The sequence below is a fragment of the Musca vetustissima genome, unplaced genomic scaffold, assembly GCF_032173495.1.
Source record: "Musca vetustissima isolate MV318-11 ecotype Yass unplaced genomic scaffold, APGP_CSIRO_Mvet_v1 utg7905, whole genome shotgun sequence".
Classification (NCBI taxonomy): Eukaryota; Metazoa; Arthropoda; class Insecta; order Diptera; family Muscidae; genus Musca; species Musca vetustissima.
In genome coordinates, this window is record NW_026883266.1 from 28394 (window position 1) to 45281 (window position 16888).

The following is a 16888-nucleotide window of genomic DNA, read 5'->3' on the forward strand; positions in this document are numbered from 1 at the left end:
CTTCAACATTTTTCGAAACGAAAAAATATTTCAGCCAAATAATATTATTTTCGCCAAACAATGCTTTACATTATCATTTACCACTTAAAAACGGCTTAAATGTTAAACTAAAAACTTTGGCGTTTTTCCAATTTTAACACTCTGTAACTCACAACAATAGCAAAAAACAGCAAAATAATTTGCGAAATGGCATTGTCAACGAGCATAATAGAACGTTTACATTTAACCAGATTTCGTTAATCCAGTGGGTTTCAATTGTCATTTCCTTTGCATATATGTCAACAATTTTAAATGGCCGACGGTTGTAAATTGCACTTGTTGAAAGTTAATACTTACATTTAAGGAATTATTTCGTTTGAAAGTGCACAAAAAGTTTAATTTATTATAAATCCATACGTGGCTAATCAAATATTTGCGAAATAATTGGTGAAAAATAAATATCAATCATTAAAATAAGTCTTAAAAGTGTTTAATTTTTCATTTAATAATATTAACTTAAAAACTTTGGCGTTTTTATTCGTCACCAAAACAATAGCAATCACTAATTTGCAATGCATTGACAACACTGTTTTTTTTCTCCCAATTACATCTTCCTTCAGTTGTCATTCATTTTAAATGGCGGTCGGTTGTGAATTGTGCTCGTTGAAAGTTAATATTTAAATTTATTGAATTATTCGGTTTTAAATGGTTAAAAAAAATTGAAATAATTGTAAATACATACGTGGCTAATCATATATTTGTGAAATAATTGTTGCAATATATTTAAATTATGTTTAAAAAAGTGTTTAATTTTTCAACCGGCAAGCGTGAGTTTGATTGCCTCAATTGTTGTCGTTCCTTTTGATATGGAGAGTGCGGGAGTATGTGCGTGTACGGGAGAATAACAACATAACGGCCGTGTTTTTGTTGCACGCCTGGTTTATGTTAAGTGTGCAATTTCGGTCGTGTTTGTGCGTGCGTGCGTCTTTGGAAGTTCATAAATGATGTAAAAAGTAATATGAAACAATTTTTGGCGCCAAATAATATTATTTGACTGAAATATATACATATATTTTTTTTTCGTTTCATATAAATTGACATGTGTTAAAGTGAATGCATTTGTGAGACTATGTGTATTCGTAATAGTGTTTTTTGTTTTGTTGTTGTTTTTTTCGTGTGTTGTTTAATAACGAGATCTTCTTATAGGAAGAGTATAAGAATCTTATTGGACATTAGCAACAGAGTTGTTTTGTCAAAGAGGCAATTGAAGAGGTAAGTTTGACGTTTTTATTTACAATGTTAATCGTTTGTATTTATTATGTAATATTTAAAAGAAAAATATTTAAAAAAACATTTTTATAAGAAAAATATAAAAAATATTCTTTAAAGGGGAGAAATCGGTGCGGATTAAAAAAAAAAATTCTGAACGGAAAAATTGGCGTGATTTTTTTTAAACATATTGTGGAAAAACAATCGGCGTGATATAAAACATAACTTTATTTGTGGGTAAATGGAAAAACAGGACAGAATATTTTTTTACTATTTTTCTTCCTAATCTTTTTAAATATTTTTCAGTTTAATAATTATACCTTACACAACTACGTTGTCAGGGTATTATAGTTTTGTGCAGCCCCAAAAGTTTGTAACGCACCGAAACATTGGTCCTAGACCCACCTTTAAGTATACCGATCATCATATCTCGACTAGCTGAGTTGATCTAGACATGTGTGTCCGTCCGTCTGTCCATTATAATTTGTAAACACGATACAGGCCGCAGTTATGAACCAATCTTCACGAAATTTTGCATGTAGGATGGGTTCTGGCCAATGAAGACCCCTATTGTTTTTGGTAAAGATCGGTTAATATTTAGGGGATGAAATGGACCAAAAACTAAATTTTTGTCTGATTTTCTGGTCGCTCTAGAGGCCGCAATTATGGCCCAAACATCACGAATTTCTGCATGGAGAAGGGGATTGGGCCAAAGAATATGCATGCCTGTTCTGATAAAGATCGGCCAATATTTAGCGGGTCAAATGGACCCTGACTTTTGTGTGAAAAGTCAGGATCGCTTTGAAATTTTCCATGAGGGTCCAGGAATGGTCAAGGATAACGCCTATAATTTTCCGTGATGATCAGATAATAATATTGGAATGAGGTGGACCGAAAACTTAATTTTTTGTGTTTTTTTTTTCTAGTCAGTATATAGGCCACAATTGAAAGCCGAACATCATAACACAACCCACGGTGAAAGGAATCTGGACAAATAATTAGAAGGACCGTATATTAGTAATATTTGTTGACCTCTAGTCAGTCAAGAGGGTGCAAATATCGCGAAATATTGGCCAGACTCAGAATATAGAATCACACAAAGTGAGATTTTCTAGGAAGTTGTGTAGGGTATCATATGGTCGGCCCGTCCGACTATACTGCTCCACTCACTGTTTTTTTTACTATTTTTCTTCCTAATCTTTTAAATATTTTTCAGTTTATATTTTTTTAAATATTTTAATTTATTTTTTTTTTAACCCGAAATTAAATTAACGGCAACATTTTTCATTAACATTAAAAAAACTTAAATTTTTTTTAAACTAATTTTCTTCCCAATCTTTTTAAATATGATTCATTCAAAAATTAGTTTTTTAAATACAGTCGACGCCTGGTATAACGAATATTCAGTTTAACGAATTCGGGATATAACGAATGAACAAAATAGTCGACTTTTTACACTGGGTATAACGAATGGCGAAAAAAAAATTTTGACTAGCCTTACAAAAAAATATATGTAAACACTTTATTATTACTGTTCTCACGTTAATTGATATTTTTTTTGTTAGAAATCCATTGAAAGTGGATTAACATTTTTTTTTTCAAATAAAATTGATCCATAAAAACTTCGCAATCTAACGAATTTTTCGCTATAACGAATAGGCCTGACAATATATCATGCGTTTTATTTTAATTTAAAAAAAAATAAACCCAGTATTTTTTTCATTAAAAAAATATTGTTTTATTTTATTTAAAACAATCAATTCGTATTGAAAAAGGGTCCAAAAATTAAAAAAAAATGTGGAGTTAACAGCCTGTTTTTGTAAAATTCCAAACGAACGAATTCGAGTGACTTTATGTTTATAAAGGTTTTCTGATTCAAAACAAAAATACATGAGATATTTTTCAAAACCAAGGAGTTTGGTCGTAAGTCACTCGAATTCGTTCGTTTGGAATTTTACAAAAACAGGCTGTAAGAGTCTCTACCTAAAGTTGGATGGGCCAATATTGAGTGCAGATATATAAATATTTTCCAATGACCCTCTAAAAGTTTTTTGTCAATTCACTAACGCCACCTATTGACAGCTTTCGCTTATTGGACTTGTTTCGTAGAATAACTGTAAACAAATTACAAAAGCATTCTCTCTCAAAGCTTTAAAAAACTCACCACTAAGAAATGTAATTGGAAAAAGTTTGTATGAGCTTTTAGTGGTAGCTTTTTTAAGAGATAATTATCTAAGAGAAATTTGAAGCTTTTATAAAGAGCAAATTGTTTGAGCTTACTCTTGAAATAATTTTTGTTCGATTTTTTTTCTTAATGGAAGAGAATTTGGACCTGTTATTTTTTCACCTGTTTAAAGAGCGTCATTTTATGGCTTTTTTGATTTTGGCTAATAGGAAATTAATAAACAATGATGGCCATAGAATTGAGCATGCGTGACTATTGTTTAGATAATTAAAATTCGGAAAAAATTAAAAAAAAATGAAAAAAATAACTATATTTACTATATGCCAACAATTTTCAATGGGAGGGGTGACCGTAGCTATTTACGCGAAATCATTCGTTTTGACAGAATTAGGCTATAAGCAATACATTTATTTTTACTTCAGGTTAAGTCCAAAATTTCATTGTTTCCAAGTTTTCTTCTTCACAAATTAAATTCATGAAATTGTAATTTCTGGGTTAATGAAAAAAAAAGAATTGGATAAATCGGAAATTATTCCAAGTCTGGCCTAAATTACAAAAAAAATTAACTAGGACACAAAAACATGTTACAATTCGAAAACAAGAACAACAAGAATAAATATAAAAATTATTTAAGCAAAAAATATCTTATACAAAAAAAAAAAAAAAAATTAAACTCGCAAATTTAGAAAAAAAGCAGAAAAACAATTCTCGATTATAGCTAAATATATTTTAAACCAGAGAGCGGACAACTACCACGGCATTCTAACTTTCTGCGGACATATTTTCCGAATATTACTATTCATATTCAGTACAGCTCTTCTATTTAATTGCCCAGGTTCGGCTTTCAATTGTGGGTGTGTTGTGATGTTCGGCTTTCAATTGTGGCCTATAGATCGACTCGAAAAAATACCAAAATATTAAGTATTCGCTCCACTTCATGCCATAATTATAATTTGATCATCACCGAAAGATATAGGCGTTGTCCTTGGCCATAACCGAAACCTCAGGGAAAATTTAAAAGCGATCGGCGCTATATTTCCGGTCTCTAGTGTGGTAATGGGTTACTAAATAATATCTGAGTACGTAAATACCTGTAACCAGTGAGCGGAGCAGTATAGTCGGACGGGGCCGACCATACGATACCCTACACAACTACCACGGAACTCAAAATTTCTGCGGATGTTTATTCCGAGACTGGGCAATATTTCGTTATATTTGCACCCTCTTGCCCGATTAGAGGTAAACAGCACCTCTTCCTCACACTGACATATTTTCCGAATATTACGAGTATTCAGTACAGCTATTATCCAGATTCCCTTCACCGTGGGTTGTGTTGTGATGTTCGGCTTTCATTTGAGGTCTATAGATCGACTCGAAAATAACACAAAAAATTAAGTTTTCGGTCCACTTCATTCCAAAATTATTATCTGATCATCACCGAAAATTATAGGCGTTGTCCTTGACCATAACTGGAACCTCATGGAACATTTCAAAGCGATCAGCGCTATAGTTCCGCTCTCCAGCGTGATAATGGGTTACTAACTAATATAGGAATACGGAGATACCTGTAAATATTGAGATGTTACTCCCACATCCGAGCACATACAACAATATAATTGGTCTTAATTTAAAGGTCAACCACTCCTCTTGGATATAATATCAACTTCTCGGGTCTATGTCCTTCAGGGGTAAATCTATACGCTATAGAATATAAATGTTGTTATTTTTCACACAAAAGTCAACGTCCACTTGACCCGCTAAATATTGAACGATCTTTATCAACTTTATCAAAACAGGCAGGCTTATTCTTTGGCCCGATCCCCATCTCCAGGTACAAATTCGCGATGTTTGGGCCATAATTGCGGCCTCTGGAGCGACCAGAAAATCGGACAAAAATAAAGTTTTTGGTCCATTTCATCCCCTAAATATTAACCGATCTTTACCAAAAACAATAGAGGTCTTCATTGACCAGAACCCATCATGCATCCTTCGTGAAGATTGGTCCATAACTGCGGCCTGTATCGTATTTACAAATTATAATGGACAGACGGACGGACACACATGTCTAGATCAACTCAGCTAGTCGAGATATGACGATCGGTATACTTAAAGGTGGGTCTAGGACCAATATTTGGCGGCGTTACAAACTTTTGGGGCTGCACAAAGCTATAATACCCTGACAACAGAGTTGTGTAGGGTATAACAAATCGGGAGTTTATAAAAAATTATTATTTAACAAATCCATGATTTCTTTTTGCTTCAATGGCGCTTTAATGTTATTTTATATAATAATTATTTATTATTATTTTTTCTATTTCCTAACATCTCTATAAATTTTTTAATTTAATTAATTATTTATTATTATATGTGATTCCTAACTGTGTAATCAATTAATTATTTGCTAACAGACCCCATCATTACTTTGTGTTCTATGCGATCGATGCAGCCGTACAGAAACAACAAATCATTAGCGAAAGTAGCAACAACAACAAATAAACATCACACAACAATGATGTTGAGATTATTTCTAGTTGTTGTTGTTGTTGGCAATAATTGTTTTTTTTTCGAAAAGTAAGCACGTACTTTGGGTACACATGTCGGAATATAGGTGTGTGTGTGTATGTTTTTTTGAAACTTTTTAAACTTTATTTAACAATAAACAATTTTGCGTTATATTTCCTATATAGAAAAGAAATTAAAAAAAAAATAAAAATAAATAAAAACAAAACAACAAATTACTCGGACACGTGTAGTTTGTGTGTGTGAGTGTTGGTGACGTTTTGGGGTTGGCCACCCCCCACCAAACCCCAACAGCTTCCCCAATACAATTTCATTCCAGTCGGAGGCTACTAAAGCGTCATAGGAAAACAAAAATAAAAAACAACAACAAAAAAACAAAAACAAAAACAGAAATACATAACAAAAATCAAAACTTATTGTTTTTGTTCGTCATGTTGTTGTTGTTGCTATTGTAGTTGTTGTTTTTATTTTCCTATTTATATTTTTTTGCGTTTCATTTCATATGAGAATGGGAATGGGTAACTAGTTCTGGTTGCGAATTAATACAATTTGCTGAAATCAGCAGCCGCATCCCCATCAACATCATTAGCATTGGGATCAGCATATTCGTCTCAATTCAACACCACCATCGACTGGTCCCACCCTACATTTGTTTAATAAAATTAAAATAAAAAAAAAAACTACAGAAATAATACTTTCAAGGTCATTGGTTTTGTTTTTCGCGCTTTTGATTTGTTTTTTGTTTTTATTATTTATTGCGATTAAAAAAAATATACCGCATGTTCTACAAACGATGCTGCTGCAGACAGACTGCCTTCTAGTAAGTGAAATAGAATATTTGAGGTACCTGAGGAAAAACAAATTGTGCAGTTTGTTTTCAATTTCAAAGAAAAAAATTAAAATTAAAAAAACTATGTTTCTTTAATTTTTTATTTGTATTTTTTGTTCTCCTAGTCTTTATATTTTTCCACATATGTGTTTATCTCAAATAATTTGTTTAAAACATTTGAAATTAATTACTTCTTATATATTTACAAAGGACTTAAGGACTTAATATGTCCTGCCTTAGAATTTCCAGAATTATTTTGACTCTTGAGAAAACGTTTTTTTTAATCCACCTCTTCAGCAGATCCTTGAAAAATATTTTTAAACCAGTAAGCGGAGAAGTATAGTCGGACGGGACCGACCATACGATACCCTACACAACTACCAGGGAACTCTAACTTTCTGCGGATATTTATTCCGATCCTGGGCAATATTTCGTTATAGTTTCACTCTCTTGCCCGATTAGAGATCAACAGCACCTCTGCCTTACACTGAAATATTGCCCGAATATTACTAACTTTATCAAAACAGGCATGCTTATTTTTTGGCCCGATTCCCTTCTCCATGTACAAATTTGCGATGTGACCTCTGGAGTGACCAGAAAATCAGACAAAAATAAAGTTTTTGGTCCATTTCATTTCCTAAATAGTAACCGATCTTTCCCAAAATATGGGTCTTCATTGGACCGAACCCATGCAAAATTTCGTGAAGATTGGTCCATAACTGTGGCCTGTATCGTGTTTACAAAATATAATGGACAGACGGACGGACACACATGTCTAGATGAACTCAGCTAGTCGAAAGGTGGGCCTAGGACCAATATTTCGCGGCGTTACAAACTCTTGGGACTGCACAAAGCTATAATACCCTGACAACATAGTTGTGTAGGGTATAAAAAGTCCACTTCTTTGACAGAAAAAATATTTTTAAAAAATCCACGCTTTAAAAAATATTTTCAAAAAATCCCCGACTTAAAAAAAATATGTTTAAAATATCCAAGCCTTGAAAAAATAGTTTTGAAAAAATCCAAGCCTTGAAAAAATAGTTTTGAAAAATCCACGCCTTAAAAAAAATATTTTAAAAAAATCCACTCCTTGAAAAAATAATTTTAAACAAACCACGCCTTGAAAAAAATATTTTAAAAAGTCCACTCTTTGAAATTTTCTTTTTTGAAAAATCCAAGCCTTGAAAAAAAATGTTTTTAAACAAACCACGCCTTTAGAAAATATTTTAAAAAATATTTTTCGTTTTTTTTGAAAAAAAAATTAAAACACGTCTTTCAAAATTATTTCAAAAAGACCACTCCTTGATTTTTTTTTGAAAAATCCAAGCCTTGAAAAAAATTTAAAAACTTCACTCCTTGAAAATATATTTAAAAAAAAAAACACGCCTTCAAAAATTCATTTTTTAAAAATCCTTGCCTTCTACAGAAACTTAAAAAATATTCATGCCTGGTATAAAACTTAAAATTTTTTTAAATACGAAATCCTTTCTTTGTTTATTTTCACGCCTTTTATAGACCTTAAAAATATTTTTATAACATCCGCGCCTTTTATAGACCTTAAAAATATTTTTATAACATCCACGCCTTTTATAGGCCTTAAAAAATATTTTTTTAAAAATCCACGCCTTGTATAGAACCTTATTTTTTTTTAATTTTTGATATTTTTTTTCGACTAAGTTCATCGCCACTACAAAAGTTTGTAATTCAATACCTTTAATATGACTCTTATAATAGTTTCATTTAGATAGTTGTTCAATTTATGCACGCCGTTCAAAAAAAAAAAAAAACCTCCGTCCCACTTTCATAAAAAAATTATAATGTGGCGATTGTTTTGCCATTACAACAAAACTGCATTTTCAGCGAAAACTGAAACCCAGACTTATTTGTTTTTTGTTTTCATTATTTTTGTTGTTTTTTAATTTTGTCGTATGATTTTTTTATTATTTAGGTTATTGTCTTCATTTCTTGTTGATGTTTGTTTTTTTCTTTTCATTCATTTTACACTTCCATGAGGCATGATGATGAACTTGATATTGAACATTGACTTTTGTAATATATTTTTTCGATGATGATGAATTTTCAATAATTGGAATTTTTTATTAAAAAAAAAAAAATAAAAAAAAATAAATAAATAATTTTTTAAAATAAAATAATTAATTAATAAATAGAAAAAAAGGATTTTGAAAGAAATATTTTTTGGCCGAAACTATTTGAAATTTAATTTAATTTTGTTTTTTTTTAATATTTAAAGGATAATTTTTTATGATTTAAAATTATTTTTTAAAATAACTCTCAAAGACGTAACCTAATCTCCTCATTTTATTGTTTTCATAAGACCTTGAAGTTTTATTTTTTTCAATTTTATATACTATTTTTAACAGTTCCCTAAACCAATTAAAAAATATACAACAATATTAAACACAAAAAATAAAAATAATAATGAATTACTTTAAAATTCTTAAAAAACAACAACAAGCAATTGTTTTTTTCCTTCGTTTCACACCTTCTCTCACTCGAAACGTACATAACAGGTTCTCGATTACTTTCACAATTAATTAAAAAAACAAAAACAACAAAAAAAAAAAAAAAAAAAAACATTTATAATTTCATTAAGAACACCTTGCAAGGTCAAAACTACTCTTTTTTATATTGAATTCTATTGTTTAACAGTGTGAAACACACAGCAAGTGAGTGAGAGGGAGAGAGAGGGAAAAGGGGTGAGAGCAGAGTACGAGCAAATAAAAATCATGATTTGATATTCATAAACATATGTAGAGATTTGCATGCAAACAACAACAGCAACAACACACATATATAAATACCTTTACAGATCCTTGCTCCCTCTCGTTTGGTTGCTCTCTTTCTCTTGTCATTGATTTATATTGAACGATGATTACCGATGATGACTAAACATTAGTTTGTGCCTCTTCTCCTTCTCCCTCCCCCACTCCCTCTCTCTCACACTACCTTTCTAACCGTTTGGTGAGTAGGGTTTATTGGCTTTGTGTTAATTACTACTGGCACTGCCACTACCAACCCCATCACCACCACCACCAGACAGCGCCATCACCCGACCGCCACCACCCGACCACTACTGTTCGTTCATTCTCAGAAATGCGGAAATAATTGTCAAATGACCTTGAGTAAAATTATATTTGCCGTTGGCATTTTTGTTGTTATTATTTATGTTATGTTTATGTTTGTTTGTGTCTGTGTGTGTGTGCGTGCATGGTGTTGCTGTTCTATTTGTTGTTTATAGTTCTAAGTGTCGTTGTTGTTGTTGTTTTAATGTTCTAAGCATGCATGTGGTGTGGTGTGTTGTGTGGTTGGGTAGTTGTTCTAAGACCCGGCCTCTTTTTGTTTAAGTATTTTATTTTTCGTGTGTTGTTGTTGTTGTGATATATATTTTTTATATCACATTAGAATCAAGGCCGCCAAACTAAACCAGAAACAACAACAACGCCAGCGAAAAAAAACTATTACGCCATTTACGCAAAAATTCTAAATGATATCATTTAACCATATTGGGCCATGTAGAAAAAAATAAATAAACAACAACAAAAATCAGTGGGATTTGTAGATTTGCGCGCCAAATCTAATAGAAAAACAAACTAATGGCAGGTCATAGAAACGTCATTATAGTGTGAAATTTATGCAAAACCACGTGCTTTGGGGAGTTTTTTTGATATTAATAGAAATAAAAATATTTACAAAAAATAAATAAATAAATAAAAAATATTAAAACTGAATGTATGAATTTTTATTAATTTATGATTTATATGAATTTTTATTTATATTTATATGAATTTATATATATATATATATATATATAAGAAATATTTTAAAAATACAAAAAAAAAAAATAATAATAATAAATAAATAAAAATCATTGGCCAGAGCCTACCCTATATGCAAAATTCCTTGAAAATTGGTCCATAACTGAGGTCCATTTAGATAAATTCGAATTTAATTAGCAAAGACGCGAACCGATATTTTAACATAGTGTTAACATAGGGTTAACAGTGTGGTTAACAGACCTCTGTTATCGTTAAAATTACTAAAAAATAATGATTTGTTCATGAAATTATTAATTTCATATATTAATTGAACTAAATAAAGATATTATGATGGATAATTTCATCTATTAAAGTTTCAAAAATATTATAAGGTAGTTTTGGCGAAAAATAATTAAATAACGCAAATGAACAAGTCCAATTTAAGTCTCCCGGGATAATTTGGTCAATATTGGTATCTATGGAAAGCTTATGAAGTGTACTACACATTAGCATTGCAAAAAGGATACCAAGTTCGGGCCGATTCCGCCGTATTTGGCAATTTCTGAAAAAATCCTTTGAAAAGGATATTTCCAGTGGAGAATATGATTTCCAGGACAATTCTGCCGGGTCAATATTGGTATCTATGGAAAGCTTATGAAGTGTACTACACATTAGCATTGCAAAAAGGATACCAAGTTCGGGCCGATTCCGCCGTATTTGGCAATTTCTGAAAAAATCCTTTGAAAAGGATATTTCCAGTGGAGAATATGATTTCCAGGACAATTCTGCCGGGTCAATATTGGTATCTATGGAAAGCTTATGAAGTGTACTACACATTAGCATTGCAAAAAGGATACCAAGTTCGGGCCGATTCCGCCGTATTTGGCAATTTCTGAAAAAATCCTTTGAAAAGGATATTTCCAGTGGAGAATATGATTTCCAGGACAATTCTGCCGGGTCAATATTGGTATCTATGGAAAGCTTATGAAGTGTACTACACATTAGCATTGCAAAAAGGATACCAAGTTCGGGCCGATTCCGCCGTATTTGGCAATTTCTGAAAAAATCCTTTGAAAAGGATATTTCCAGTGGAGAATATGATTTCCAGGACAATTCTGCCGGGTCAATATTGGTATCTATGGAAAGCTTATGAAGTGTACTACTCATTGGCATTGCAAAAAGGATACCAAGTTCGGGCCGATTCCGCCGTATTTGGCAATTTCTGAAAAAATCCTTTGAAAAGGATATTTCCAGTGGAGAATATGATTTCCAGGACAATTCTGCCGGGTCAATATTGGTATCTATGGAAAGCTTATGAAGTGTACTACACATTAGCATTGCAAAAAGGATACCAAGTTCGGGCCGATTCCGCCGTATTTGGCAATTTCTGAAAAAATCCTTTGAAAAGGATATTTCCAGTGGAGAATATGATTTCCAGGACAATTCTGCCGGGTCAATATTGGTATCTATGGAAAGCTTATGAAGTGTACTACACATTAGCATTGCAAAAAGGATACCAAGTTCGGGCCGATTCCGCCGTATTTGGCAATTTCTGAAAAAATCCTTTGAAAAGGATATTTCCAGTGGAGAATATGATTTCCAGGACAATTCTGCCGGGTCAATATTGGTATCTATGGAAAGCTTATGAAGTGTACTACACATTAGCATTGCAAAAAGGATACCAAGTTCGGGCCGATTCCGCCGTATTTGGCAATTTCTGAAAAAATCCTTTGAAAAGGATATTTCCAGTGGAGAATATGATTTCCAGGACAATTCTGCCGGGTCAATATTGGTATCTATGGAAAGCTTATGAAGTGTACTACAAATTAGCATTGCAAAAAGGATACCAAGTTCGGGCCGATTCCGCCGTATTTGGCAATTTCTGAAAAAAAATCCTTTGAAAAGGATATTTCCAGTGGAGAATATGATTTCCAGGACAATTCTGCCGGGTCAATATTGGTATCTATGGAAAGCTTATGAAGTGTACTACACATTAGCATTGCAAAAAGGATACCAAGTTCGGGCCGATTCCGCCGTATTTGGCAATTTCTGAAAAAATCCTTTGAAAAGGATATTTCCAGTGGAGAATATGATTTCCAGGACAATTCTGCCGGGTCAATATTGGTATCTATGGAAAGCTTATGAAGTGTACTACACATTAGCATTGCAAAAAGGATACCAAGTTCGGGCCGATTCCGCCGTATTTGGCAATTTCTGAAAAAATCCTTTGAAAAGGATATTTCCAGTGGAGAATATGATTTCCAGGACAATTCTGCCGGGTCAATATTGGTATCTATGGAAAGCTTATGAAGTGTACTACACATTAGCATTGCAAAAAGGATACCAAGTTCGGGCCGATTCCGCCGTATTTGGCAATTTCTGAAAAAATCCTTTGAAAAGGATATTTCCAGTGGAGAATATGATTTCCAGGACAATTCTGCCGGGTCAATATTGGTATCTATGGAAAGCTTATGAAGTGTACTACACATTAGCATTGCAAAAAGGATACCAAGTTCGGGCCGATTCCGCCGTATTTGGCAATTTCTGAAAAAATCCTTTGAAAAGGATATTTCCAGTGGAGAATATGATTTCCAGGACAATTCTGCCGGGTCAATATTGGTATCTATGGAAAGCTTATGAAGTGTACTACACATTAGCATTGCAAAAAGGATACCAAGTTCGGGCCGATTCCGCCGTATTTGGCAATTTCTGAAAAAATCCTTTGAAAAGGATATTTCCAGTGGAGAATATGATTTCCAGGACAATTCTGCCGGGTCAATATTGGTATCTATGGAAAGCTTATGAAGTGTACTACACATTAGCATTGCAAAAAGGATACCAAGTTCGGGCCGATTCCGCCGTATTTGGCAATTTCTGAAAAAATCCTTTGAAAAGGATATTTCCAGTGGAGAATATGATTTCCAGGACAATTCTGCCGGGTCAATATTGGTATCTATGGAAAGCTTATGAAGTGTACTACACATTAGCATTGCAAAAAGGATACCAAGTTCGGGCCGATTCCGCCGTATTTGGCAATTTCTGAAAAAATCCTTTGAAAAGGATATTTCCAGTGGAGAATATGATTTCCAGGACAATTCTGCCGGGTCAATATTGGTATCTATGGAAAGCTTATGAAGTGTACTACACATTAGCATTGCAAAAAGGATACCAAGTTCGGGCCGATTCCGCCGTATTTGGCAATTTCTGAAAAAATCCTTTGAAAAGGATATTTCCAGTGGAGAATATGATTTCCAGGACAATTCTGCCGGGTCAATATTGGTATCTATGGAAAGCTTATGAAGTGTACTACACATTAGCATTGCAAAAAGGATACCAAGTTCGGGCCGATTCCGCCGTATTTGGCAATTTCTGAAAAAATCCTTTGAAAAGGATATTTCCAGTGGAGAATATGATTTCCAGGACAATTCTGCCGGGTCAATATTGGTATCTATGGAAAGCTTATGAAGTGTACTACACATTAGCATTGCAAAAAGGATACCAAGTTCGGGCCGATTCCGCCGTATTTGGCAATTTCTGAAAAAATCCTTTGAAAAGGATATTTCCAGTGGAGAATATGATTTCCAGGACAATTCTGCCGGGTCAATATTGGTATCTATGGAAAGCTTATGAAGTGTACTACACATTAGCATTGCAAAAAGGATACCAAGTTCGGGCCGATTCCGCCGTATTTGGCAATTTCTGAAAAAATCCTTTGAAAAGGATATTTCCAGTGGAGAATATGATTTCCAGGACAATTCTGCCGGGTCAATATTGGTATCTATGGAAAGCTTATGAAGTGTACTACACATTAGCATTGCAAAAAGGATACCAAGTTCGGGCCGATTCCGCCGTATTTGGCAATTTCTGAAAAAATCCTTTGAAAAGGATATTTCCAGTGGAGAATATGATTTCCAGGACAATTCTGCCGGGTCAATATTGGTATCTATGGAAAGCTTATGAAGTGTACTACACATTAGCATTGCAAAAAGGATACCAAGTTCGGGCCGATTCCGCCGTATTTGGCAATTTCTGAAAAAATCCTTTGAAAAGGATATTTCCAGTGGAGAATATGATTTCCAGGACAATTCTGCCGGGTCAATATTGGTATCTATGGAAAGCTTATGAAGTGTACTACACATTAGCATTGCAAAAAGGATACCAAGTTCGGGCCGATTCCGCCGTATTTGGCAATTTCTGAAAAAATCCTTTGAAAAGGATATTTCCAGTGGAGAATATGATTTCCAGGACAATTCTGCCGGGTCAATATTGGTATCTATGGAAAGCTTATGAAGTGTACTACACATTAGCATTGCAAAAAGGATACCAAGTTCGGGCCGATTCCGCCGTATTTGGCAATTTCTGAAAAAATCCTTTGAAAAGGATATTTCCAGTGGAGAATATGATTTCCAGGACAATTCTGCCGGGTCAATATTGGTATCTATGGAAAGCTTATGAAGTGTACTACACATTAGCATTGCAAAAAGGATACCAAGTTCGGGCCGATTCCGCCGTATTTGGCAATTTCTGAAAAAATCCTTTGAAAAGGATATTTCCAGTGGAGAATATGATTTCCAGGACAATTCTGCCGGGTCAATATTGGTATCTATGGAAAGCTTATGAAGTGTACTACACAATAGCATTGCAAAAGGAATACAAGGTTTGAGTAGATTCCGCCCTAAAACTTATTTCCTTGAGAGTAAACTTTATGTCTCTTAATTATCATTTATTCCACGTAGTGAAAAAGCTTCTCTTCATTTTTGGTTCTTAGAACCAGAATAATAATTTACAAACATTTATTTTTTAAAGCAGTTATTTAAGCAATTTTATAATTTTAAAAATTTCCATTTAGCACACATTACTTCCATAAGTACCTTCCTAAACCATCTAATATACCAGTTATATTCCAAAGCCGTTTCAGAAAGCTAAATTGGACGACTTTGTTAAAAACGCCTATTATCCTGTAAAGACCACTGTGCGAAAATTATCAAAGATGGGCGGATGAAACTGGGCTTAAATGAAAGATCTGCAGGAGTACTTTTATACCAGTTATAAACAAAATTAAAAATGAAAAACATATATCTGAAATTATAAGCGGAAAATTCCTTCTTTTTGTGGACAATGTAATGAAATGAAATTTAAATTGTTGAACCCTTCACCACTATGGGTGTATTATAACAGAAGGGCCATTAATATGAAATTGGATGATTCAACAAATTTGTGCAAATCGGAAGATATATAGGGACTTTGGTACACGATTTACGTGAATTAAATGAAACAATATATATGGGAGCTATATCTAAATCTGAATCGATTTTTCCCAATTTCAATAGGGTTCGTCCTTGGCCAAATAGGCTTTCAATTAAGCGGATTGGACTGTACAATTTTCACATATTGCATTCTTGGATGTTTTCCAATGGTCTATTTATAGCTCTTTATATTAGTGCGTGTGCGTGTGTGGATTCAACACACAAAATATGCGCTCACTGAGAGAGCGCGTTAAGGGTTGTTTATTACCAAAAACAAAAATGTAACGTTCGCTATTTGTCGTTGTCGCATAGCAACGAAAAGCTACTGATCTCATCGGAACGAAAACAAAACAAGCATCATATTACTTTATGCACAGAAAGTGCGGTGGCTCAGTTGGTAAGCGCGTTAGTTTTTTGACAATTCTTTGTTTAAACGTTGGGTCGTAGGTTCAAATCCCAGCGCAGGAGAACTTTTTTTAATTTTAAATTTATTAAATCATATTAATTTTTTATATATATTTATTTTTCATATCTGAAAAACATAAAATTTTTTAAGCATATTTAAAATCAAAGACCTATATCCTTAATTAATACAATCATTTTGTGTATTCAAATAAAATATATATTTGTTGTGTTTTCCAAAAAAAAAAAAAAATCATATAGTTATTCAAAAAAAGTTTAATGTAATGAAATATTGTTATATTTTTATAAAAAATATTTTTTATATTTTTTCAAATACAGTAAAAACTCCCTAATCCGGATAATTGATTGTAGACCCCAATCCAGATTGCCGAGATTTTCGGACTATCGAATTTTTAAATTGGGTTAAATTTATATAATTTAATTAGTTTTATGTTTTTATTAAAAAATAAAATATGAAGTTTGAATATAATAGTAATATAATAACAATCTATAGAAAAAAATCTACCCAAGGGTTCTCACGATATAGAAAAAAATCAACCCAAGGGTCTCACGAATTTTTTGCTATAGAAAAAAATCAACCCAAGGGTCTCACGAATTTTTTTCTATAGAAAAAAATCAACCCAAGGGTCTCACGAATTTTTTGCTATAGAAAAAAATCAAC